This window comes from Emydura macquarii, unplaced genomic scaffold (assembly GCF_026122565.2).
Source record: "Emydura macquarii macquarii isolate MOO-44397 ecotype Brisbane River unplaced genomic scaffold, CSIRO-AGI_Emac_v2 contig_2768, whole genome shotgun sequence".
NCBI classification, from domain to species: Eukaryota; Metazoa; Chordata; order Testudines; family Chelidae; genus Emydura; species Emydura macquarii.
The window spans coordinates 47,163,588-47,191,543 of NW_027132905.1; the positions used below are offsets into that span (position 1 = coordinate 47,163,588).

General features: G+C 43.5%; 2 protein-coding genes across 2 annotated transcripts in view; both read left to right on the forward strand.

Annotated features, from left to right (window-relative positions):
* Positions 1–11,936, forward strand: part of MIIP (migration and invasion inhibitory protein) — a 34,953-nt gene extending 23,017 nt beyond the window's left edge. Inside the window, exon 11 of the mRNA XM_067566834.1 lies at positions 11,345–11,936. The gene's annotated coding sequence lies outside the window, so the exon portion shown is untranslated. The remainder of the gene's footprint in view (positions 1–11,344) is intronic.
* The window catches only part of TNFRSF8 (TNF receptor superfamily member 8), a 57,526-nt gene that overhangs the window by 7,907 nt on the left and 21,663 nt on the right, over positions 1–27,956 (forward strand). The gene's annotated exons all lie outside the window — the stretch shown is intronic.

Genomic DNA, 27,956 nt, shown 5'->3' on the forward strand with positions numbered 1-27,956 from the left:
CTGGAAGTTCTTTACAAATGCTGATGAATGAAACATTGTCACACCCCTGTCACTATTATTATCCCCAGTTTTTAGATAGGAGGTTGTATGCGATATCTATCATGTTCCCCTTGAATTGGTAAGCCAGCAGGCTCTCGCCTTTGTATGGAATTCTGGAAGAGGGTGTATTTCAGCTACTGGAGGGGTGAGGGAGAGAGAAGTTCAGCACCGGTGCCCGGGATGGGCTGGGTAGTCTAAGCTCTTAGAAAGGGGTAGCAGATAGAAGATCTGCACCCCAACAGCATGTCCAGAGGCCCTGAGACAGCAGCTATGCCTGGACTCTGTTCAGATTTGGGGGGGTTTAAAACAGCCTGGGATTTAAGGATTGGATCCCCCCACAACAGTTTGGTGAGACAGAATGGTGGCAGCACACGAGATCAGCTTGGTGGTGTGTGAAACTTTTTATAAGGCAAGAACTTAGCACTTTTCTTCTTTAAGTGAGAACCAAGAACAGATCAGTTGTTTTGTTTCTGGTGAAGTAGATAATAACCATGAGGAACAGTTCAAGAAAGAGCAGCTGATAAGATCACAGAGAGGTCTGCCTGCTGCTGAGTAACTAGTGTGCAGAGAGGAGAAGTGACTTGCCCAAGGTCACACAGCGAGTGTGTGAAAGAGTTAGGAAAACAACTCAGAACTTTACAAAAATTAAGGGAATTAGTTGGGGAAGTGGACTGGAGTGACGAACTCATGGATCTAAACGTGGAGGAGGTTTGGAAAGTTGCAGGACCTATCTGAAGCCTGCATCCCAAGGAAGGGGAAAAATTCATAGGCAAGAGTTGTAGACCAAGCTGGATGAGTAAGCATCTCAGACAGGTGATTAAGAGAAAGCAGAAAGCCTACAAGGAGTGGAAGAGGAGTGGGATCAGCAAGGAAAGCTGCCTCTTGGAGGTCAGAACATGTACAGATAAAGTGGGAAAGGCCAAAAGCCAAGTAGAGCTGGACCTTGTAAAGGGAATTAAAACCAATAGTAAAAGGTTCTATAACCATATAAATAGGAAGAAAACGAAGAAGGAAGAAGTGGGACCACTAAGCACTGAGGATAGATTGGAGATTAAGGATAATCTAGGCATGGCCTATATATCTAATCAAATACTTTGCCTCTGTTTTTAATGAGGCTAATGATGAGCTTGGGGATAGTGGTAGTGTGGCTAATGGGAATGAGGATATAGAGGTAGAAACTACCACATCCGAGGTAGAAGCCAAACGTGAACAGCTTAATGGGACTAAATCACGGGGGACCGGATAATCTCCATCTAAGAATATTAAAGGAACTAGCACACACAATTGCAAGCCCATTAGCAAGGATTTTCAATGAACCTGTCAACTCAGGGGCTGTACTGTATGACTGGAGAATTGCTAACATAGTTCCTATTTTTAAGAAAGGGGAAAAGGATGATCCGGGTAACTACAGGCCTGTTAGTTTAACCTCAGTAGTATGCAAGGTCTTGGAAAAAATGTTGAAAGTGAAAGTAGTTAAGGACATCGAGGTTAACAGTAATTGGGATAAAATACAACATGGCTTTACAAAAGGTAGATCGTGCCAGACCAACCTGATCTCCTTTTTTGAGAAGATAACTGGTTTTTTAGACAAAGGGAATGCAGTGGATCTAATTTACCTAGATTTCAGTAAGGCATTTGATACGGTTCCACGTGGGGAGTTATTAGTTAAATTGGAAAAGATGGGGAGTAATATGAAAATTGGAAGGTGGATAAGGAACTGGTTAAAGAGGAGACTACAGTGGGTCATACTGAAAAGTGAACTGTCAGGCTGGAGGGAGGTTACTAGTGGAGTTCCTCAGGGATCGGTGTTGGGACCAATCTTATTTAACCTCTTTATTACTGACCACTAAAAGTGGGAATGTGCTAATAAAATTTGCGGATGACACAAAGTTGGGAGGTATTGCCAATACATAGGATTGAGATATCATATAGGAAGATCTGGATGACCTTTTAAACTGGAGTAATAGAAATAGGATGAAATTTAATTGTGGAAAGTGCAAGGGCATGCATTTAGGGACTAATAACAAGAATTTCTGCTATAAACTGGGGATGTAGCAGTTGGATGTGACAGAGGCGTATTGGTTGATCACAGGATGACTATGAGCCGCCAATGTGATGTGGCCGTGAAAAAAGGTAATGCGGTCCTTCGATGCATCAGACAAGGTATTTCCAGTAGATATAGGGAGGTGTTAGTACTGTTATACAAGACACTGGTGAGACCTCATCTGGATTACTGTGTGCAGTTCTGGTCCCCATGTTTAAGAAAGATGAATTCAAACTGGAACAGGTGCAGAGAAGGGCTACTAGGATGATCCGCAAAATGGAAAACCTGCCTTATGAGAGGAGACTCAAAGAGCTTGTCTTGTTTAGCCTAACCAAAGGAAGGTTGAAGGGAGATATGATTGCTCTCTATAAATACATCAGAGGGATTAATACCAGGGAGGGAGAGGAATTATTTAAGTTCAGGACCAATGTGGACACAAGAACTAATGGATATAAACTGGCCATCAGGAAATTTAGACTTGAAATTAGACGCAGGTTTCTAACCATCAGAGGAGTGAAGTTCTGGAACAGCCTTCCAAGGGAAGCAGTGGGGGGCAAAAAGCCTAGCTGGCTTCAAAACTGAGCTTGATAAATTGATGGAGGGGATGGTCTGATAGGACAGCTTAGTTTGGCAATTGACTGATCTTTGACTACTGGTGGTAGATATGCCAATGGCCTGTGATGGGACGTTTGATGGAGTGGGTTCTGAGTTATTACAGAGAAATTTTTCTTGGGTGTCTCGCTGGTGAATCTTGCCCACATGCTCTGGGTTTAACTAATCACCATATTTGGGGTCGGGAAGGAATTTTCCACCTGGGCAGATTGGCAAAGGCTCTGGGAGGTTTTCGCCTTTCCCTGTAGCACGGGGCACAGCTCACTTGCTGGTGGATTCTCTGTACCTTAAAGTCTTTAAACCATAATCTGAGGACTTTAATAACTCAGTCATAGGTTAGAGCTTTATTACAGGAGTGGGTGGATGAGGTTCTGTGGCCTGCATTGTGCAGGAGGTCAGACAAGATGATCATATTGGTCCCTTCTGACCTTAGAGTCTATGAGTCTGTGAACTCTTGACTCCTAGTCCTGTGCTTTAGCCATGAGATTGTCCATCCCCAATATATATATATATTTATTCTGAATTGAAACAGATAGAAATGGAACTCTTGGTGCTTTCTCAATTTCCCTGTTTTACTCTCCGGATATGTAAGCAGCTGGCACCCACTTCATTTGCAACAAATAATAACAATTTGTTAACTCTTAACATATTCAAGGTGCTGTCCAAACAATAGTTAATTGTTACAGCCAGGGTAATTAGTGCCTTTGCGCCTCATTAATACACTTAGGGACAGATTCTGCTCTGATTTACAAGAGTGTGGATCCAGAGTAATTCTATTGACTACACTGGGTTTTTTCTGGTTTTACACTGGTGTAAAAAGGAGCAGAATTTTGTCTCCAGAAGGCAGTAAAAGATGCAGTAACTTTCTATCAGAAGGAGTTTATTCTTAAACCAAAAAGTCAGTTCATACTAGATAGGCAGGGAGTTCATAAGTAAACTCCAGTAAAAGCTAAAATAGGATGTTTCATCCTGAAACCCCAGCTTGATATATTCAGTAACTGTCTGTTAACTGACAGGTGAGTTTTAGTAGTTAAATACTTGCTGGTGTAAATTAGGATGGCTCCCACTGATTTCAGTGGAGCTGTGTGAATTTACGCCAGCAGAGTATCAGGCCCTAGATCTTTGTTAAATTACATAAAACAATAAAATGGAGGTCTCCGCAGCAAACCCATTCATCTCTCATTCTGGCCCTGGGTGGAATCTCTTCTTTCATGCTGTTGGCTGTAGAACTAGTTTACTTAACATCTCCTGAAGTAATTTACAGTGTGGAATTTATTTAATTTCTTTGAGGTCCTGTGTTTGCCTGCCAGCTTGATTCTGGTTCTTACTGGAAGAGCAGCATCCTCCAAAGACTGTGAGTGAAAACTAGAACAGACTTGGAAGGACTGGGCTTATATTAAACCAGTTGGAGATGGATTTCAGTTTTAATTAACAAGCGAGAGCTATACGTACATTACATGCAAAAACAAAAGTTAAAAGAATATTATTGAAGTTGCAAAGTCAAACACTCAAAAGTTAGGAAATGTATTTGTGTGTGTGGGGATGTCACATGTGCAATCCGATCATACACGTGAGCTGTAAGGGGATGGAGTACGCTCAGTGAGGATGGAATCTTCAGAGATTTCTCTACTGAAATCAAAGAAGTCTCTACTGAGCATATACAAGCTGCAGTTTTTTACAGGTTTGTAACTTGGCCAAATTTGCACAGATTTTCACAGGGACTGTAAAAGGCACATCCTTGACACAGACCACCCTGCTGTCAAATTTTAAGGCCTTGTTTCAAAGCATGTGAGGGCTATAGCTGTTCAAAGAATAGGTCTCAAAAATTGAACACGGTCAAACGTATTTTTATTTATCCTTATGCTCGGAAACAACTGAACTGTTGAGGCTGAAATTTCCCAGAAAAAAACACCCTGAGGCAGACTCTCAGCATCAATAATTTCAGCCTAAACAAAGTTTGCCAAAGTTATAAGCAGATTAAAACAGAAACTGGGAAGCACCGGGAAGCCTTAATAAGAGGCAATATTACCAACCCTGCACATGGACTGAAATCAGGTCATGTAGATTTTAAAGCACATTTGATGGACCATATTAGTCCTGCAGTGCTCTGGGTGAGTCTGCAGTGGAACTTCTCTGACTCAGAGATTCAAACCAGATTTCTTTTTCTTGTATTGGGCATATACATTATGTTTTTGCTTTCCCTAATGGGAAGGGACCCACTGATCTGTTCTACCAAGAACATCCAGCTAGGTACTTATATGATGCCTATCACCCTAGTATCTGAGCACCTCTGAGTCACTGATGTATTTGTCTTCACCACATCCCTGTGAGGTTGGGAAGCATTATCCCTGTTTTTATAGATGGGGAACCAACGCAGCTTAAATGACTTGGTGCAGGTCACCCAGGAAGCTTGACAAAGCAGGGAACTGAACTTGTGAATCTAGGCTAGACCCAGAATCAGATTATTCCTTGAGCAGGATGGACCTAGGAGCAGATTCTCTCTGATTTATGGAACAGAGATTCCCTGGCTCTGAATGGAGGGCCCTGTCTCTAACTCCAGGTGGATCTGGGAGTAGCTTCCTGGAAATGTATATCATGGATTCCTCAAATGCTAATGAAGCTCCTATGCCACCTCATATTAAAACGCTGTGCACTTGGAAACGTCTCAGCCAGAGGCAAGTGTATGCTTTATTTCCTGCCTTTTACCAGTCCTTTCTTGTGGTGGATGGCTTCACAATGGCCTCCCTGCGCTTTGTGGTCAGGACAATGTCGCAGCCTCCCTGATGCCCGTGCATGCTTTATAGGACTTCAGAGCAGCATGAGATTTAGGAGGACCTAAGTCAGCCTTCATGCAGCTGGGCACATTTCTGCTGACATCATAAAAAAAAATAAAACAGCAAATAATTGTTTCAGGCGAGGGTTTTTAAATCAGACGGATACAGGTGGGTTGTTTCAGGAAACGAGCTGCAGAGGAGAAGACGCTTGTACAGGCGTGAGGTTACATGCAGGATCATAGGCAAGGCCAGTGCTACAGGAGTGCAAAGAGAAGCAAGGGGTGGCAGCGTCGGCTGAAGCAAATCTATGCCTCACAGTCTTTGCGTGATGTCTTCGCTGCCCCTCCCCTCCCTCCTTCCCCCCCCCCCCCCCCCCACACACACACACACACATTCTTCCCAACTATAACATTTGATTATGTCGGTTGATCAGCTCACAGCATTGAGTGTGATGGTGACTCATCGTTTCCTGCCTGAACCCTGCCAGTTGCAGCAAGGTTATAAATCAGAAGGGATGGCAAAGCAGGATCATGGCATGCGAAGAATGAAGTCTCAGCAGAAGCAATCCTAGCAGAGAACACAAACTGCGAAGCGAACGCTTGCTTCCCAAGGCAAGCCATCCCCGAGGCAATCCCTCTGTCTGGTCAGGAGGAGCATGAGTGTTACCAAAAACATCAGATGTGCTCTGATCTTTCTTCTGAGGTCGCCTAGCTCTCAGCCAACCTCTCGGGATAGTAATTCTGCAACAGGATGGTGGTGTCTTTCATGGAAGGCCCAACAGCCTGTTTCCTGACAGCACACTGGGTTATCTGTCAGCTTTCTCATTTTTCAGTTTGACTCAGAAAGCATTTTTGGTTTTGATGTTACTGCTCAAAAAGAAAAACATCTATCACATAGGTTCTTCTTTCTTAATATTAGGGTACTTTCATCTCTACATAAAAGATGGTATTATTAGTTGGGACGCCAAAAATAGGGTCGGAGGACTTCCCTACTTAAGTCAACACTATGTAAATTACAACATTTTGTAACTGCCGTTTATTTTTAAATTAAGCCCCGGCTGTCATGATTCAGATGGAAGAGTCTGACACATATTTTACGCCAGCTTTTCTTTTCGTTGAAATGAAAATATTGACTGCATCAATACAGTAAAAAAACAAATTAAAAAATCATACGTATTGTCATGCCTAATATCGGCCACTAAAACAATGGGCCAAAATCTCTGCTGATGTCAGTAGACTTACAACTGCAGAAACTTTGGCCCTCTAGCAGATCAACTATTCATACAGGCAAAGCAACTGTGCTGCTTTCCGATGGCCATATAGCAACAGCTGCCCTCACTGAAGGTCAGCCTATAAAGTCAGTCGCAAGATTGGGGAGGAAGAGACTGTGATGATGATCTGGGTACATTCATTGGGTCTCTGTGCCTTATACGCAAAGAGTGTATGGAATTGGGCTAAAGCAAACCTTCCAATTCCTTTTCCTTGGTGTTAACTAGGTTCTCCATTGACCGCCCCCATTCCATCCCTAGGGCTCAATTTAGCGGAGGTGTCAGGGAGCATAACTCCCATTGAATGTGTTCCATAATTTTGTGTAAACTGTGACTGCAGTCAGGCCTCTCTGGTCCGTGCTGGCTCTGTAACCACCCCTCCAATTAATTAAGCGATCTATGTATTTTTTCAGACTACTTATAGGACCTGATCCCAAGCTCACGGAAGTCAATGGGAGCCTTTCCATTCATGTCAGTGGGCTTTGGATCAGGTCTCTAGTGAGCGGAGAACAGAAGGATGTTGGTCATTAGAAGAAGGAAAGGTGAGTTGGGGAATTTATGAGGTGGGAATTCAGAAACTCTGCTTTCAGAAGGAGAAGTTCAGTAGTTCCATAGAGAGAGCTTCATTTTGAAGAAAATCTCTACAAACAAAATGAAAATACATTTTTAATTACATTCTAGTTAAATGCTCACTTGCATAAAATTGCTTTATGCCTGCCACACCCATCCTCACTGTACAGCTGAGACTGAATGAAAACCACTGGATCTGGGTTCAGATCAACATTGCTGAATCTTTCCCCATAATGGACCAAATCTGAACTGCTTGGTGCTTTGGAAAGCTTATCTGTGAATTCAGAAGCAGTGCCTTCTGGTGGAGGGGGAGTTCAAATGCAAGTTTTTCATTTGGGTCTGTGTCTACCTTAATACTTGTAATTTACAGGAGAACTTAGTAGCAGATGAAATGGAACCTTGGAGAAAAAAGTAACCTCATGATAGGAGTGACTGATATGTAAATCCTACAAAGGCCAAATTCTGCTCTCAATAACACCAATGTATATGTGGAATAATTCTACTGTCTTCAGAGGAGTTACCCCTGGAATTATACTAAGGTGGTTCAGAGTAGCATTTGGTCTAATACAGGGGCAAAACAAGTGGAGAAATGTCCAAAAGGTTCTTTTCAAAATTGGATTTTGTAATAGTTATAATGATCTTGGTATTGTTTGGGATAAATACCTAGTTGGACTTAAAGGCCCAGGATGCATCAGCTTCCTATAGCTGGTCATTAATTTCCTCCCAAAAACTCTGCACTTAAATTATCACTCTGCAATAGCACAGCTGATTGATACAAAGTCCCTTCCCCGCTCAAACAAAAAACTCTAGTCTGTTTTTCTAATTTCTTTTTGTTTCTATTGCAAATATTGAGTGTGGAACCTTATGTACTTTTAGGGATGTTGATTTTTTCCCCCTGCTGTTATTACAGAACTACTCTTCAGTATGAGGATGTCCCCTGTAGTTGGATGTAGTTTGGGACTTTCCCTCTGTACTGGGACTTGTTGCTTCTAAGTTCACAACAAGAAGTTCTTAGCATTTTCCTAGGACTTTCTGTTTTAATTCTTAGAGATTAAATGTATGGGAGAGATATAAAAGGGAAATTTATTACATAAGAACTGCCGTTTTCAGTCAGACCAATTGTCCATCTAGGCCAGTATTCTGTCTCCAAAAGTGGCCGGTACCAGAGTTTCAGGCAAAGCATACAGAACTTATCTAGCTTTTTTTTTTTTTAAAACCCATTTATACTTTTGGCCATCACAAGGGGTCCCATGGTAGTGAGTTTCACAGCTTAATTGTGCATTGTGTGATTTCCTCTTGTTTGTATTAAACCTGCTGCCTATTAATTTTATTAGGTAACCCCTGATTGTTGTATTGTGTGAATTAATTCTTGAGCACGTTGCTACATATCCAAGGCTGCAGCATTCAACTTTCTTTTAATGTCCATAAGGACCCAACCCAGCACTCCTTGCACAACCCAAACCTTTATGACGTAAGTGGGAGTTCTGGGTGTGAAAGGAAAGGCAGTATCAAGTCCTAAAAGTTCAATGGAAAATTGCATAATTTGTGTGATAAAGACCTAGGCAAGCCAACTCATAATCAAAATATATAGAAATAGCAAAGTCTCCCTGTGACCAATTTGAAATCCAGTTCAAGAAAGGTTACTGTCTGAGACATTGGACGACCGCTAACATGACATAGTAAGAATACACAAATGTTGGAACTGTGGGCAAGTAAAAGAAGAGAACTAAACACATTTGGTGTGGTGACGTCTGTCCATAATGGCCTCACATAATTCTTCTGTCAACCTAGCGCTGTCAGTATGAGGGGGTTAGATTGACTCAGCTATGCTGCTGAGGGGTGTTGATTCTTCACACCCTTGAGTGATGTAGTTAAGACATCTTAATTTTCTTGTGTAGACCAGGCCTAAGTGGTGTTTCCTGATATGAACACATTCCACCATGGCCCCTGATCTGCACTGCCAGCTGATTTCCAACAGAGCTTTAAGATGCTGGTTTTTACCTCTAAGGTGTTAAATGGTTTGGGCACTGACTACAGGAGCTGCCATTTCTCTCCCCCATGTGATACTACAGCAGGTGTGATCCTCCAAGATGCTCAGGCTGGAAGCTCTCCCCTGGTAAAACTGGGAAGGCAACCACGATTCTTGGTGAATGATCTTCAGCTGCAAATACCTTCCTTGAGTATCACTGTAGCCACGAGAATCCTTGACCTGTAAATGTAATAGGGCTGTGTTCACTGAATATTCTGTTAGGACCTGATTCTGCAGCCTGCTCATAGCATAGCCCTTAACTCCATCAAGAGGCTCCTGGGAAGGCAGGGAAACTACTTCTGTGAGTAGGAGGCAAAGATGTTAGGTCCTTTGCGTCTGAGCCCGTACATTGGCAACGCTCCCACTGATAAATGGGTGCACAACTGAGGGCTTAGAGAGCAGCTGTGAGAGACTCTGAAATCCAAGTTTTTCTAAAGATGGCAATTTAAACTGTCTCCTTTGATAAAGTGATCTCTTGGATCCATTTGACAGTATTTAGACATGATACCTCTTTTCTCAACTGTTTTCTCACTTCTATTGCTGCCAGACAATTTATCTTGGAGTTGGTGTAATAGTATTGAAAATTAATAAAGCTGTCCTCTTGAAAAGCCTTAGACATTTAAATAACTTTACCTGCCTGTAGTACCATTGTGTTCAAAAGGACTATTTATAGGCAAATGCAAATTTTAATACCTGTTTAAATAGAGGGACAAATACCATTAGCTGGGTATTATAAATAGAGCAGATCCTTAGTAGCACATTCTGTCCCTTAGATAAACTTCCTTATGGAAAACTGGACGTTGAAGAAATAATTGGTCTCTAGCATTTGTTTTTGTTTCCCCATGCAGAGGATTATTTTCTAGGAAATGAATGGAACATTTTGAAAAAAAATAATTGTATTTTGCTGATGCAGGGGTGGGTGTTGTAGTTCCTGGTATAGCTCTTTTCAGAAAGTCCCTGGTAGTTCATCTGAATGAAATCAAAACACTGAGTTTATTTAAAATGCATGTGGACTGGAACACCTCTCCTAAAAAGGGACTATTGTATTATTTAATGCAGAACCTACCTCAAACTATAAATAGTAACAACCCGTATTGACCATTTTAGTGGGGGGTTTACTGGCAAGTCATGCTCAGCGAAGTTTTAATTTGATTTAGTTTAATCCCACAGCTCTGATCCTGGAAAAACTTAAGCACTTGTTTAATATTAGTCACATGTTCTATTAGGTTCAAGTACTATCGTCTTGAGGGGCTCTTCAGTTACCTAGCTACAGGTACTTCGGTAAGACTACTCCCGTAGTAAAGTTAAGCAGATGCAGTCCCATATTGGTGCCTGCCCTAATAAAACAGATCTCCTATCCCCGAATTCTACTGTTCTATTTATGGTGTTTAAAGTTCACAACAAAATACGCGCCCCACCATCTCTTAAGAGGGGGTGTTATTTTAAATAACAATCCATGACCCAAGAGAACAAACTGGGAGTCTATTAAAAGTAGTAACTACATTTTTAAATGTACAGATTGCTTTCTTTAAAATAGCAGACGTTAATTTTACAAGCAAGGGGTTTATCCTGCAAACCCTGGTCAGTCCCACTGGTCCAAAGGCATGACTGGTGTGTAAAGTAGGTGCCTAGGTGATTGTGGAGGGAAGGCAGGAGAAGAGCAGCAGTGACTTTTTACTAACGACACCGGGTTTGAGTTAAAGAAGCCGTTCAAAAGCCGTTTCAGTGAAAGTGTTCTCGTTTTGCATAGTGGATTTTGTTGCAGGAGAGTGAAATGTCGGGTAATTACAGGGATTGTTTAAGTGGGGTTGTTGCATATCAGTGATAAATCAGCGAATTACCCTACACTCATTCTGCTGTGACCTTTGGCTAACCAGAATTTACCCAAAAAAAAAAAAAAAAAAAGCATCGTCATGAAAATGCCACTTCTCAGTACTTTGCTGAGTGGCTCACAGACTTTTAAAACTCCATTCGGGCCGGGTACAAGATGCTATTTTTATTCTTTACAGACCTTTTGTGGGGAGGGGTTGGAGAGGAGCTCGGATGCTGAGCCTGACCGTGAAGAGCGGCTGATGGAAATTCTCCTGTGTATAAAATCTAACCGCACCCCGCAGGCTACACGACCTAGCAAATCAAAAGAAAGCGTGGCCTGCTGAAGTCAGGGGGCCCCTTACCCCGGAGTGTGAGACACAGGGACCTGCTCCACATCCCGCTGAAATCAGGGCCAGGACTCCTGTTGACCTCAAGGGGCAGTAAATCAAGCCCTAAACGCTTAGTTCAGCGTGTGGAGGACCGGTCCCTGATCACTCTTAAAGCCACCGAGTTGCCCGGCGGGGCGGGAGCTCGCTCTCCTTCAAACAGGAGCCGAACGCCTGTCTCCTCCCGCCTCGCTGGAAACTTTCTCGAGGCGGCCGGGCAGGCGGGGGGTGACCGGAGCCGGAGTTTGCAGGGCTCCGTGTTCATTCCAAGGTGCGGGGCTTCCCCCTCGCCCCGGGCGGTGCTTGTGCCAGACCCCTGCAGCCGGGGCTGGGCGAGAGACGCTGACCCGTCGCAGGCCGTTGTTTCTCCGGCCCATGAGTCAAAACCCGAGGCCCTGCAATTTGCATGCGGAGTGAGCACAGGGATCGCCCCGGGGAGCAGCCTGGGCTAGTGACGCGCTTTCCCCCCCCCCCTCCTTTTCTTCTTTCTCGGTGTGATCCCGGGCTTTCGGATTCTGCCTCCCCAGTTTCTTGAGCCAGGCTGTCTCCACCGGACCCGTGCAGGGCGGGTCGGGAAGAGGAGCTCGTCCCCCTTCCCTTCCCTTCCCGGGATGCTGGCGGCCCAGGGACGGATGCGCTAGTCTTTCATGCGGCTGCCCGGAGCAGGGATCGTGGCCCATGGCTGCCCGGAGCTTGGCACTGGGGCTCCTGCTCCTGCTGCTTCTGCCGAGGACCCAGGCGCCCCCGCAGGTAAGGCAGCTGCCCTGCACCGGCCCCCCCCCGATCCCCCGAGACGCGTGTCCGCAGCACCGCGCCTCCAGCCGGGGGTTCTCCCCGGCCGTGCGCCCTGGCCCCCGGGGGACGCTGCAGGCGCTGGGGCGGCTGGAGCCGGGTGGGTGGCGGGGAGGCAGCCGGGCTCTGGTCCCGGAGCGCATCCCGGTTCTCCCCCTCCGGGAGAATAACGACCCTGCCTCCCCGGGCTGAGGTGCCCAGGTTGGGAAGGAAGGGATGCCTGCCCCAGCGAGCCTTATCCGGGTCGCTTGTTTGATCCTGAACTTTTTTTGTTTGTTTGTTTTTAATAACCCCCAAAAAATCCCCCCAGCAACTCCTCGGTCCGAGCACACACCGGCCGTGAGGGCGAGTCGAGCCTCTTGCTGGAACCCGAGGTGTTAAAAGGCAACGCGCCCGGGCTCCTGTCTGCACCGTAACCACACGCCCTGCCATTACTTACCGGGGGAGGGTTTTTTGGTTGTTTGGAAAACCTGCCCGGCAAAGGGATCGTAAAGCCCATTTACAAGCTGCAATTCAGACTTGCGAGGGCTTGATTTGCACAGCGTGAAGTGTCAGGGGTTTGTTTGAAAAGTTCCTTCATTGGACCAACCTCCCCTTCTGCAATAACTTATTCATAAGTGGGGTGAGGTTTCTGCCTTGGACTAAATCAAAATCGAGATTAGCTATTACTCTCTCTGAACTGCTCCTTGTTTTAAGACCTAGCAGTTAAATGTATTCATTTAAGACTTAGATTCCCTGCTCTCGGTCCTGTGTTATCATGAAATAACAGATCATCTAGTTATTTGAGTATCTTGGTACAGGGTGTAATTCCCCATAATTGCCCTGGTCCTGTGCAGGTTTATATGTGTGGGTAATGCCTGGGAGTAATATCATTGAGACCGATGGAACTCCTTGCCGGAGTGAAGTCAAGTATAGGGGTGAATGCTTGGGGGAATCAGAGCCCTCCCATGTGAAGGAGTCATTTGTATGTATACTGTGACTATGATGTGCCTATAACTACAAAGTATGGAGAAATGTTTCAGCATCATTTTGTGTGCTTGGAGACTTTAAATAGAAATCAAAGCCACCTCTAAAGCTTGTAGGTTTTCTGGATTAGATCTTTAAGAACATTTAGTCCTGCCTGTTCTGCGCTGATATTAAAAGATCCTCAGGGCCCTTTTGGTAAGAGTAGGAGTTTGCCCTGTGGTCCTGGGCTGTAATTTCCCCTCCCACACTCTGATGCAAAGCGCTGTGCTATGGTGATCTGGTTGGCTGTCATCCTCACGGTGGAGTGATTCCGGTAGATGGATAGGGCCTGATCCTACAATCCCTACTCACATGAGCAATCTTTGGGACTACTCACCTGAGTAAGGATTGCAGGACTGCCTGATGGTCTACACCACAGACTGGTCTGAAGGAAAAGGCACTAACTATATCAGTGCAAAATTATTGGTGGTGGTTAATTGCAAGCGAGAGTGTATTTGCTTTTCTAATATTCAGCCTCAGGTCTCACCCATTACTTATCCCATTTCTGTTAAAACCTGGAGTCACACTGATAATGATTGCTTTGGGTAGAGGACTGGCTTTTTACTGTGTTGCTTGTATAACGTCTCTTGCTGGTGGCCTGAATTCATTGCTGGAATTCATATGCTACTATTGAGTGCCTGGTTAGTCAATCCTACTGTTTATATTTTACATTGTTTTTCTGCTCTTCAGTTAAATGTTTACTTTTTTTTTTCTACATTAAATTATTCGTAATCCCTTTTCCAAATGCCCCATCACACTGATGAACTTCATCTGCTCACATTCTTAGACTTGGGCAGCTTCTTTCTGAAATAATTTCACTATTCTACAGTATTTGAGTAAAAGCCTGAGATGATGGCAATTGTCTTTAATTGCATTAGTCAGTTTCAGAGAAGCTAGTGCCGGTAGAAGATCCTTTTTTTTTTTTTTTACTGTAATATACTTTTCTTCCTGATGTACTACTCATCTGTAGCAAACTGACTTTCTCATCTCACTGTGATTCACCACCCCTTTTGTCTTCTGTGAGCTCAAATGAATATCAATGAATGAGTTGAGTCTTGTGCTGACTGAACTGTGGCATAACCCGCTGATATCAGCACCACCTCTGGAATGACCATCACTCAAACTGGGATATCTTACATGCCTTCCGGCACCAGAAGGGTGAAGATGAGGAACAAACTTTGATGCTCTAAAACAAACTTGATATCCAAAGGGCTCAGTGTTCCCACGCCAAATACATGTTCATTTGCATGGAGTCATAGAAATGTAGGGCTGGAAGGGACCTTAAGATCATCAAGTCCATCCCCCAAGCTGAAGCGGGATTCAGTAAACCTTGACCACCCCTGACAAGGGTTTATCTAACCTGTTCTTAAAAATCTCCAACACTGGGGATTCCACAGCCTGCTTAGGTAACCTGTTCCAGTACTTAACTATTCTCAGAGCTAGAGAGTTTTTTCCTAATATCCAGCCGTGGTGCTTTGGAGCTCCAGCCAGACCAGAAAAGAGTTCTCATCCCTTGCCCTACAACTCTGGGTGCCTTAAACGCTATGCTGCTGTGGCTCGCTGCCCTGACACCAACAGCCCATATACAAACCTGCAGGCTTCCACCGCCCAGTTACTGTGTTTGGGGTCACCCTGCAAACCATCCACTCCTGCACTTCCTTCAAACCATCTGCCAGAGTGACAAGCTGCTGGGATTCCCAGTATTGAATCACTGTGTTTTTCCCCACTCTGCTTCAGCCAGTGGGAATTTAGCTACTGCTAAGCTGTGTGACAACTTTCCGACACATGAGCTTGTCTGCCTTGCCAGCAAACTCTTTAGGACTCTGTCCAATCCTTGCTGGCAGGTAATAAACACTGAAGCCCAACTCCTGAGTTCCCCAGAGACATCTGTCTGCAGTGCCCAGTCCTCTCACAGTGGTTATTAAGTTCATTGCTCCTTTAAAGAGACAATACACTGCATCTCATTAACTTAACTGGGGGTTGATAAATACTCTTATTTCAAATACAACCCTGAATTGGTTTATACTAAAATTAGAACAAGTTTATTAAACATAAAGTCATAGGTTTAAGTGATACTGAAGCTAAGGCTAAAGAGAGAAGGGTTTACAAAGAAACAAAAGCAAAAATACGCTTCTAAGACAAGAACTTCATTTTAGCAAGTTTCAATCATTGCCTAAGCAGGTTTCTCATCTGTATTCAGTTCCCAGAGACTTCAGCTCCCCTTGCTGAAGGCCCCAGCATTCTGTGATTTCAAGACCTCTCGCTTCTTGAATCCTCCAAGTGATGGACAACTATGGGGGCCTCTCTCCTTTCTTTTTATAGCCCACTAAAGCTTTGAAATTTATTCTTTGAAAGTCAGCCAGCCACTCCCGCTGAGGTGGGGTGCAGATGCCAGGCTGTCTTCCCAAAGTTCATTGACTCTGTTTCAAGAGGAAGGAAGACCTTCTGCTGTGCCTCCCATCTCCCTGCTGATTCAAATGTAAATAGGGCTTCCATTGTTTTGATTCCATAATGCTTAATTTATATTGGAGACAGGTAGATAGCTGCCTTCTCTTCTGTCTGGAAGAAAATCTGCTCTTCCTTGTATTTGATTGCAGATTTTAAAGCATAACCATAATTCCTCATGTAGCATTAATGCATACATTGCACAACGATATTAATCATCAGCATGCCACAGGCTGTCATAAAAGACCTTACTCAATATACTTCTATAATACTGTCTACATAAGAATGGTCATAGTGGGTCAGACCAATGGTCCATCTAGCCCAGTATCCTGTCTTCCGAGAGTGGCCAGGTACTTCAGAGGGAATGAACGGAACAGGTAATCATCAAGAGATCCGGACCCTGTCGCCCATTCCCAGCCTCTGGCAAACAGAGGCTAGGGACACTTCAGAGCATGGTTTTGCATCCCTGCCAATCCTGGCTAATTGCCATAGTTGGATCTATCCTCCAGGAATTTATCTAGTTCTTTTTTTAACCCTTTTATAGTCTTGGTCTTCACAACATCCTCTAGCAGAGAGTTTCACAGGTTGACTGTGCGTTGTGTGAAGAAATTCTTCCTTTTGTTCATTTTAAACCTGCTGCCTATTAATTTCATTTGGTGGACCCTAGTTCTTGTGTAATGAGAAGGTGTAAACAATACTTCCTTATTTACTTTCTTCACATCAGTCATGATTTTATACACCTCTATCCCCCTTAGTCATCTCTTTTCCAAGCTGAAAAGTCCCAGTTTTATCAATCTCTCCTCATATGGAAGCTGTTTCATACCCCAATCAGTTTAGTTGCCCAATAGCACTATCCATTGATTCAGTTGTTTATCATTTGAGGTACAGACCTCTGTCTTTATAGTTAAGAAGCTCTCTTCCCCAGTCTCCAGTCTGAGGGCTTTGTTTACCTTTTTATATACATGTATCACCTTCGTCTCTGCCTAATGACCCAAGCTGGTCAGACAAGCAAATGCACGTTATTTTGTCTAAGGCTGACTGTGCTTATGCATTGCTTGCCAAACACATTTTAAGACCATAGTTCTAGCTCATTTTTGCGTACACCCCATATGTACAACACACAAAAAGATTAAGGATCAGTGAGATTAGTTTTCCAGTGAGAGATTACATGTCACCTTGTGGGGATATATTGTGACAACAGTGTGTTAGTGTCAAGCCTGACAAGAGTTGCTGACACAGACATGAACTCCAAATGGAACTCTGTGCAGGGCCCAAGCATAATTTTTTTGGGCCCAGTACAAACTTGTAACACGGGCCCCCTCCCACGCACATATCACAATCTCTCATCCCATACATGCAATCGTGAGCCATGAAAAATTTTTTCCTCATGGTAATGGGGGTTGCAATCTGGGCCGGGCCCCCCAGGGCCTCCGGGCCCTTGTAAAGTGTACCCTTTTCCCGTCCCATGTGGAGACCCTGCTTCTGTGTCATACCAATCGAAATCTTCCTTTCTGCAGACTAAGCCCATTACTTCTTGTCCTACTCTCAGTGGACATGGAGAACAATTGATCACTGTCCTCTTTTTGACAACCTTTTACATATTGGAAGGTGGTTATGTCCTCTCTCAGCCTTCTCTTCTCTACACTAACCACGCCCAGTTCTTTCACTGGCCTTTAGGTCAGATTTTCTAAACCGTTGATCGTTTTTGTTGCTCTCCACTGGACTCTTCAACTTGTACACATCTTGCTTATAGTGTGGTGCCCAAAACTAGCTGAGGCCTCACCAGTGCCAAGCAGAGTGGGACAATTGCCTCCCATGTCTTACAATTATGGGCAATACGTCCCATAATGACCTTTGCCTGTTTCACAATACCATCACACTGTTGACTTAAATTCAATTTGTGACCCACTATAACCCCCAGATCCTTTTTTGCAACTGCCTCAACTGCCTAGCCAGTTGTTCCCCGTTTTGTATTTGAGCCCTTGATTTTTCTCCCCTTCACTTTATTTCATTGGTCTTTGTTACCTTGCTCTTTAAAATAGAATCTAGCTTCCTTGTAAGCAGAACTGATCTGGGAATCCATCAAACTTACAGCCCAGGGGAACCCTGGAGTTTTGGGTACCTTCTAATATTCAGGATAGCCTCAAATTTATTGGGGAACAGGTGGGGCCTAATCCTGCTCCCACTGAAGTGATAAAACTTTCTTTGACCCCAGTGGCAGCAGGAGTGGGCCCTCAATGCACTGCTCACGGGTCCATTAGCTGAGTCTGGTCTCCGTGTGTTCTCTGCTAGTCCACTCTGAGAAAAAAACACCTCCACATCAATCCTGCTCATAGTCACCTCCAGAGATAAGGAAGAGTCGCTGTCCACCTCACTCCCAGCCTCTGACTCTAAAGCTGGTGGTATGTCTATACCTGAACTTTTAGTCATGGTCTAACGCAATTGTAAACGTTTGTGTGGGCAGGATACCACTTCTTGTTGCTAGTTTGTGTTGACCCTTAAGCTGCAGGTGAAGAATCCTGGAAGTTGTATAACTTAATATATTTTCTCTTTCAGAGCTGGTCAGGCTTATATGTCACTGGGATAAAAACTGAAACTTTTTCATTTGGAGTGGAGGGCCCTTTGGATGGGGAAATGCACAATTTAATCCTCCTCCCTCCTCTTGCCTCCAGGAACGGTTGTGACACCCAAGCGTGGGTGATGGTTGCTACTGATGTTGACTTGCACATGGAATTGGAACAGCTCTTTGGATTCACATGACCAAAGATGCTGTGTTCAGTTTGCCTCGCCATTGAGATTCAGAGATGACAATGGGGGAAGGAAACACAGTCAAAAGACAAAAGGGGAGAGATACACAGAAGATTAAAAAGCGTTTGAGGTTACCATGTTTTCATTCTGTACCATTCACAGATAAGGGAAGCAGCTGAATTTGACTTTTGAAATTCACAGGAGGTTTCCCTGATAAAGCCAACCCATATGCTGCGTTGAAAATGAATACCAGTTATATCACCCTGTGCTCTTCACAGGAAAGAAAGAGGGAATGGGGCAGAAGTGAAGTTCTCATACAGAAATCATTTCTTATGACCTAAGCAACAAGGGGTAAAAATTGTGAAGTGAAACTTCTCCAGCTGATTAATCAACAACCAAAGTCTGCAGGGTCATTGGGTCCATGAAGAATGAATGATCCAAGTTGGTGAGAGGTGGAGGGGCTCTCTGGAAAGTTTCTTGCTTTCTTTTTAGTGGTCCCTTAAACAGAGTTTTTAAAGTAAAGTGAGTGTCTGAAGGGTAGATCCCCGTGTATTGATGGTGGCAGCTGCTGCTTTGTAAGAAGGTGATAATTTTGAGGTTTGTAGAGTTTGGCTGACACTTTAGTTTTCCCTCCCTCCCCACCCCATTCACTTCATTTCAAGAGCTAAATATGAGCAATGGGGTTGGCTAAGTCAAATCTTTACCTTCAGCTTTTGGCTAACAAAGAGTATTTAATGAGACCATGTTCGTTCTGAAATAATCAGTTATTAGTGATATTAATAACAATGAGTCAGGACTGGCTGAAACCCATCTCAGCACAGAATCTGCATTTGATGGTTCCCACACTTATTGTGTGACTTGTTTATAAAGTGCTGGCTTTGACTTAAAGGACAATATATCAAATGGTGAAATCCTCCTCCTCAGCGGACGTGGGGAGGCTGCAAGGGGGAAAGGTGAAATGAGAGAAGGACCAACGTATCTCCAGAAAGAGTATTTGGCAACGTGCCTTTTTTCTTTTTCGGTAATAATAACTAGCTCTTGTGAAATGATTTTCATCTGAAGGTCTCTAAATGCCTTGCAAAAAAAGTCAGTGTCATTACCCAGTTTCCCCGTTACACAGGGGGAAACTGCGGCACAGAGCAATTAAGTGACTTAACCCAGGTATCTAGATCAACTGCCTTCTGCAACTAAATCCTACTATCCTATCTTACCGAGTCATAGAATTTAAGGGTACATGGGATGACCTATATCACAGGCCACCAGCGCCTGTGCCCTAAACCCAACAATGAAATTAGACCAAAATATTATAGCTGACAGGAGACTGAATTATGGGGTGACAGAAGCAGAGAACAGGAGGGACTGAAATGCTCCAATGCCTCAGGCCCCTGCAATGGCAGGGAATAAGTGAGAGAGACCCAGATGAACCTGGAGGTGGGTGACTGAAGCCCTGAAGTATGAGATTTTCTGGAACATCTGACATGACGCAGAAAGGACCCTCAGGGCTGCTGAGCCTTGTCAGCCATAGCAACCTCGTCATGCAATCCCACTCATGAAAATTTATCCAGCTTGCTCTTAAAACCAATTAAGTTGTTTGCCTTCACAACTTCTGTTGGGTGGCTGTTACAGGACTTACTCCTCTGGTGGTTAGAAACCTTCTAATTTCCAGCTTGAATGTTTTCATGGCCAGTTTATACTCATTTATTCTTGTGCCATCATTGCCTTGAGTTTAAATAGCTCTTCGCTGTCCCTGGTGTTTACCGCCTGATATGTTTATTGAGAGCAATCATATCCCCTTTCAGCCTTCATTTTGCTAAGCTAAACACACCATGCTCTTCCAGTCTCCTCTCATAAGAGAGGCCCTCCATTCCCCTGATCATCCTAGTAGCTCTTCTCCGCACTTGTTCCAATTTTTGAACATGGATGACCAGAATTGTACATAGTTTTCCAAATGAGGTCCTACCAGTACCTTATGCCATGGCATTAACACGTCTCTATCTCTATCTCTACTAGAAATGCCTTGCCTGATACAGTCTAGGTTCGCATTTGTTGTTCTCGTAGCCATGTCACGTTGATGGCTCATAATCATCCTGCAATCGACCCATAAACCCAGGTCGGTCTCTCCTCCTCTCTCATTCGCAGCTGATGGGCTCACAGCTTATAGCTTCTTCTTCTTATTAGACCTGAGGTGCATGACCTTACACTTTGTACTATTAAAATGTATCCCATTTCTGTCACGCCAGTCTTCAAGGTCATTCAGATCTTCCTGTATAATATTCTGATCCTCTTCAGTATCATCAGCAAATTTCACTAACCTTCCTCATTTCTGTGCGAAGGTCATTAATAAAAAAATTGAATAAGACTGGTCCCAAGACCAGTCCTTGAAGAACTCCAATAGTGACTTCCCTTCAGGCCGATAATTCACCTTTCAGTGCAACTCAGTGCCTTCTCCCCTTTCGCTGGTTTCTTAACCACCTTGCTATTCCTGTACTAATCACCATCTTCTCAAATTTAGCTAACCAGTTTCCTATGAGCTACCATGCCAAATGCTTTACTGCAATCCAAGAATATTAGATCTACTGCATTTCCCAAGTTGCTTACTAACTATTTTACAAGATGCATGGTTTTCTCAATGAGTTTGGATCCCTTAAATCTGTAAGGACATTAGAGATGATTATTTGTCTTGAAATCCTACCGCAATGAGTGCATTAGAAACTCATGCAAATAGAGTATTCATTTGTACCGTCAATAGCTCTTTCCCTACAGGAATTGTTTTTCTTTAGCCCTTGTACAAACAGGCTTGCATGTGAATGGTCACCTGTGAGTCCCTCCCCTCTGGCAGGTGATCACTGAGCATTTTAGGGCCTACCTCACACTAGGGAAACTGTATTCCACTGTTGATTCCCAACATTGCAACCGGTGTTTGCAAGGCTCCTGTGGCTGTGACCACTGTTAACACCGTCTCACGTAGCCCAGCTCAGCCCAGGTCTAAGTGACAGCCAGAAGGATGCCATCTTCGCGCCTCGCTAGCAGGTTGGGTTAATATGGGTTGGTTGGTTTGTTCTGGAAAGGTGCTAAAACAGCTTCCCTAGAAAAAGGCCTGTCTGCTTTAGGAAACTGACCCATTGCTGACGGCGGACGTCCCTTCTGCACCGGTGCTGAAAAGTTTTAACTGCTAGTGCAAGCAGGACCAAAGCAGTTCCGGTGCCACAGCCGAAAGCCCAGTCGAGACTGGGTGGAACTAAGCAATCCGTTCTTAATGGAGCAGGGACAGGAGGTCCTTTTTAGCTGTTACAGAGCACTGCATCTACAGCACAGCCCAGCCATTTCACTGACACAGCTGTATTTTCAGATGATTGCCAGGGGAGACGCTGGCTACGCACAACCAGTAAGAAGGCTAGAAACATGTACACAGATAAATGCATTGTGTAATGGGTATTTTAGCTATATGTGAGAAATGTGCCATGCATACTGCACCATATCCTGATATTATAAGCTTTAACACATATGCAATGCTTTTCATCTTCAACATGCTGTACAAACACTAAGTAGTGAATCCTTACCACAGCCCTGAGGGATAGGTCATTATTATTACCTACTCCAATTGTTTGGGCAGGGTTTGTCTTTGTTCTGTTTGAACAGTGTCTAGCACTACGGGTTCCTCAGCTGTGACTGGAGCTTATAAAAATAAGAAGAGACCTTTTTTCTAATGGGCAAACTGGAGCATAGAGATCTTAAGCAACTCAACTGTGGCCACACAGTGATAGAGCCTGGAGGGTGGATGAATGTAAATCACACTGATTTCAATCTCCCATTTTTATTATGACTTAAATAAGGAAAGAGGAAACCTTGGTTTAAATCTTTGATTTTAATCTTCTTTTGCATTTGTACTTTTTGGTTACTTTCCTAAAAAAAGGTTGTTTCTCATGGGTTGGTATAACTTAGTACTGCTTTTTGCTACCCAGAAGGATACACTATATATATACGGATTTATTTAAGTAATTATATGTCTTAACATGCATTTATTCAGATTCTTAATTTTTACATTTTTTTTATGATGTTAGAAAATGGTGAATGATGCATTTCTTAGTAGGTAATGATTCATTTTTAAATTGTGATTTGTGTCACAAGCTGCATTTTGATGGAAGTTAGAATTCAATTAAAAAGGCTCAAAAATGGCATTTAAAAATTATTGAAATAAAACTACTCTTCTTGCACTGGATGCGTAAGAAAAGAAAGTATATCAAAACATGTTTGCATGTAAAATTAACTTCTTTATTAAACAAAAGAAGTATTATCTGAAGTTAGTGAATTGAACTGTTTCTGATGGCCATGTCCTTCAAAGTTGAGAAACAGTAGATCTCATTCTCTTCCAATCAATGAATAAAAACGAGGTGTGAAAGAAAAAGACGCTTTCCTGCTTTTTCAACTCCCAATCGGTTTCTCAACTTTGCACAAACTAGTTGAATAAACTGAAATGAAGAAAATTCTCTGTAACCGCAGCAATCAAAAGGCTACTGCAGGCTACAGCAGTTCAGCACTTAAGCAAATTCTGGTTCCAGTGCTTTGACAGTGACTTTCCGCAGTTGTTTGGCTGACTTTCTTTAAAAGTTTGGCAGTGAATGTGGGCTGCTTGAAAATATATATATATTTTTACATTTACATTCAATTTAAATAATTTAAACTGTTTAGGCTTTAACATAGGTTGTCATATTTTCAAATTTTATTTTAAATTGGTTTATTTTTATCAAGAAAAATGTATTTAAATTAAAGAAATCTAACTTACATTTAAAAATAGCCAGGAATAGAACCTACAATCTATGGGGGATAGAAACCATTGGCACTGTTGTGTCCTCACACTTGTATGGTTCTCATGCTGAAAATAAAAGAATGAGTCCAGTTCTCTGCTGGAACTACTAGACTGTATATCTCCCTTCTACCCCAGAGATTAGACCTTGACATTTACTTGTGGAATTACCTTCTGCATTGTTATAACGTCCCACTCATTATCAGTATCTGGACAGGGATTCCCACTTTGACTTCAGTACTTAGGCGTCCACTGTGCAAAACAGTCATGCGTGTCATCGAGGACAGAGATGGCCTTTGACAAAGTTACTTTCCTAAGAAGTCACTTAAAACTGCTTTCATAACTTTGTTTGTGATTCCATGGAAGACCAGTGGCTTGTGGTCAGCCCTTTGAAACCTCTCGCCTCTTTTCAAAAAGTCTTTCTTCATCTGAATGTCAAATATTTCATCATTCAGGATAAGGCATGAAACATGCTGTCTCAGGGCAGCAGAGGAGGGGACAGTATGCAAGAAAATGCTGTGCGGTCTCACTGGACTGTGCTGGAGGGATCCTGAAGGAGCAGTGTTCAGCCTTCCTTAATCAGAAAATGAGCAGCTGCTACATGGCCTTAAGGATAAAGGGGAAAAAGAAGTGCCAGGGGATTGTCTCCAGAAAACCCAACTTGGAATGGGAGAAATCACATAAATTTGACTATTTGCATATAATAGACAAGGGTCCAACATAATAGTCCAATCAAGAAAGCACATTAAAAGTCATTTGATTATGTTAGTACTGGAATTTTGATGATTTTTTTTGGGTGGGGGTAAGGCTGAAAGGTAGAATTCTCAGTGCTGTCCTGCATGATGCTTTCTAATAGGCAGTGTTGTGCAGTGGGCAGGGTGTGGGGCTGGGGGTCGGGAAATCTAGGTTCTAAATCTAGGCTTTGTGATTGACTTGCTCACCTCTCTGCCTCAGTTTCCCCACTTATAAAATTAGGGTAATGATATTAAACCATTGACGTAAAATTCTTTCAGGTGAAAAGTACTGTGTGAGGGCAATATAATATTGTTAACCTGAAATTTATCCTTCTGTACAAACACCCATAATCCATGAAATCGATTGGATTAGAAAAAGCAGAAAGATGGCTCTTTATCTAGCACTTTCTGAGCAGCAGTGAGGATTTGAATTTGCCCACCTGTATCGTTCTCTCTCTCTCACATGTATAAATTCTCATGAAAGGTCAGTAAAAATGAGAGCTGGTTGGTCCGAAGAAAATTTTTGACAATCATGGAAAAAAGTCATTTTAATCAACATTTCTGTGGAGAATGTTGACTTTTCATCAAAAAACTGAAAGCCCCTCCTTTCCCCCCCCCCCCCGGGTCAATTGTTCTTTTGCCTCAAAATTTATTTTTAGTTTTTTTGATGACAACAACACAAAAATCAAACATTTTTGAGGAAAGCAGTTGCTGTGAAAATTTTAGATCTGTTGAAAACCCAATTTTCTTCCGCCCTCTCCCCAAAGTCTTGATGGAAAATTTTTGACCAGCCCTAGTGAAAATGTAACCTAAAGGCAGTACTTGTGCTAGAATTGCTTCGTAACAGGGTCTGAGAGTGGTACTTGAGGGTTGGGGATGGCTATAATATAAAGTATGATTTCTGCCCTCTTGTTATGGGAGTGCACCTTCCACTGATGGCGATGGAAGTCTGGCCTCTCTTTTTGCTTCAAAAGCAGAAATTTAAGTACTGGGCTCTGATTTCATTTGAGGATCCAATGCATTCAGTCTCTTACTTTGGAACCATCTGAGGGTACGTCTACACAGCTGGGGGCTGCCTCAGACTGCACAGATCGATGCAGCGGGATCGATTGAGCGGGCAGTGGAGAGCCGCACACTTGATCTCAGAAGTGGTCTCTGGCCCGCGCAGTAAATCCACTCCACTTTCTAATCCAGGAGGGTAATCAATTATTTTTGGTTAAGGTCCAAATTTCTTGGGCAAGGTATAGTCATGGTGCAGGATCCAGAGAAAATAATACAAAAATAATAACAAGAATGATAACAAATAAATAAAAAGATTTCATGGTCCATTCAAAAGCATGTGGTGGTCTGGATTTGGCCCACGGTCTGCCTGTTGACTACCCTGTTCTAATCACTGTGATCCATTTCCCTTCTGCGCCCGCAAAGTATTGTGATTTATTGCTATGCCACTCATGCTAGCTGAAAACACCTAACTGAACTGAAAATAAATCAAACCAACCAACCCCTTAATGTTGTAGAGCCTAATTAAACCTGATGTGTAGAGGGTTGAAAGTGACACATTGGTAAGCATGTTTGCAAGGGCGGCTAAGATGAGGTAAATCACCCTGAGTGTGTTACATCAGTTCAGACTCTCTTACACCCACTTACTGATGGATAACGTTGATTGATCCCTTTCAACATCTCCTCTGTACCTGGCTGCATTTTTCTCTAGTTCATTTACAGCTGTGCCATGAATTACATCCTAAGTGGCCAGGAAGTGTAAAGTACATCCTCCCTGCTGCCTGTGGACTCGCTTTCCCGTGTGTAACTTTCCTCCCCACAATATTCAGTTCACGTGTGTACCCGGCTGGCCTCCTAATTTTTAACATGCGCTATCCCCCCCCCCCCCCCCCCCCCCCCCGAAGGCCTTCACGCCACTCTCTATGAGGCACATCATTCAGTTTTGGACACACATTTGCCTTCGTCCCACCCAGCCTTGTGGTTGTCACGGTATGTTTTTGACATCGGAAGTGTGAAATTCTGAAACTGAGGTTATAGAAAACCCAGTACGTGTTAAAGAAATGAAGCCCACACCATTTTGAGCTACCCCGCCTTTCTCTGCTGTCGGTTTTGCTTATGTAACTCATTCTCTACCTTGATCAGGCATTACTCGTTTGCTGCTGCTGCTACAAGTACTGGGTAATGTGGGGCGAAATGCGTGGCCAGTGCTAGTACCCTGTTTATCCGGTGTGTCCTTTTTCAAGGGCCATTGGTCGGTTCAGCATGCGTAACAGAACTCAGCCCCGATGTTTACCAGTTGAACTAGGAAACAATAACTCAGGGAATGGAAAAGGAGAAGCTGGCCTATGTTGGTTGAGCTAGGTAGTGCCTGGGTCAGAAATGTGAGGTTCACTGCTGTTGAGCGTACAGTGGAAAGAGCATGATGAATAACTCATGCTCATGTGAAACTTTGTAAGCGGCCAGCTGACAAGCCCTCTGTGATCTTTGAAGGATGGCCAAGGAATAGGGAGACTGGGTCAGCAAAAAGAGCGTACATGGTGAGAAACCATGCCTGGATTTTAAGAAAACAATTTACCAAGTTTTCTGCAGACCCTGAGCACTTTGGGATTTTGCGTAGAGGTTAATAAAGACAGCAACGCTACTACGCTGGCCGCATAGTGGTAACGGTGGGTGGAGTACGTGTTACTATGCTGTGTCATTTTCAGACTGTGGCCGCGATCAAGCTGCCAGACTCTGGATTTCATACAGCGAGTAAGCAGTAAGCTGGCAGGTTGCTGCCCTCTTGTGGAAAAATGATGCATTAAGTAATCGATTTCACATTTTTGTGCAGACGTGCAATAATTTATCACCATCGTTATTAGACTTTGGGCCAGATTCTGCTTTCAGTCACTCAGATGTAAATCTGGGCTAAGTCCATACCCCAGATTTGCGTAACTAACTAACAGCAGAATCTGGTCCTGTATGTTCAATATTTTAAACTTTGTAAAAATGCACTCATTTGATTAAATTATGAAAATCTCCTATGTTCTTCTCAGCAAATTAAGTGGAAGAAGTTGTGTGCTGCATAAATCATTTAAAGTGACGTTGCTCACCTTGATATTATGCTGACCATTATTTGCAGCCCAAATTCGGCTCTCCAAGAACCAGGAAAGGAAAGCAAGCGGAGCCTGCCAGTGACTATCCAGAGAATTTACGGAAAAGTTGGTTCAGCAGGACCTAGACATGGCCACTGACTGCATTTTTTAATTTGTCTTTTTAAAGCTGGATAGAAAAACTGGGCTCAGTTCTAATCCGCGTCACAGGACGATGTCTTAGTTGAAACACTAGGGAGACCCTGAGTGACCCTCCACCTTAAATGTGACTGCCTTAATAATGTCATCCTCATTTCTTGCTGCTGAAAATAGTCTGAGAACGGCTGGCTGGCTGAGGTGACTCTGCAAGAGAGGCAAGGTGATCCCACTTCCTCTTTCTGTGACTCAGGCAACCTCTTGACACATGAATTGAAATCCCTGGGGTAATTCTCTCTTGTCAGTTTGAAGTGGATGCCAGCTGTTTCCTTTAGGTGACGGGCTAGAAAAAAAAAAGGGCATCTCAAGGAGGTCCTGTTTCTTAAGGCCTAGAAGTTAGAGCAAGGAGTTGGGGGGTCAGGATTCTTGGTCCTATCACTCTCTCTAGAAGGTAGTATGTGCTAGTGGTTAGAGAGGTTCTATTTCCAATTCTGCTGCTAATTTGCTATTGGGCTGAAGGCTCCTGGGTTCCATTCCTGTGGGTGTATCTACACTGCAGTTAGTCACCCGTGGCTGGCCTGTGCCAGCTGACTCAAGCTTGTGGGGTTCGGGCTAAGGGGCTGTTTAATCTACCCATTTGGGTTTGGGCTGCAGCCTGAGCTCTGCCA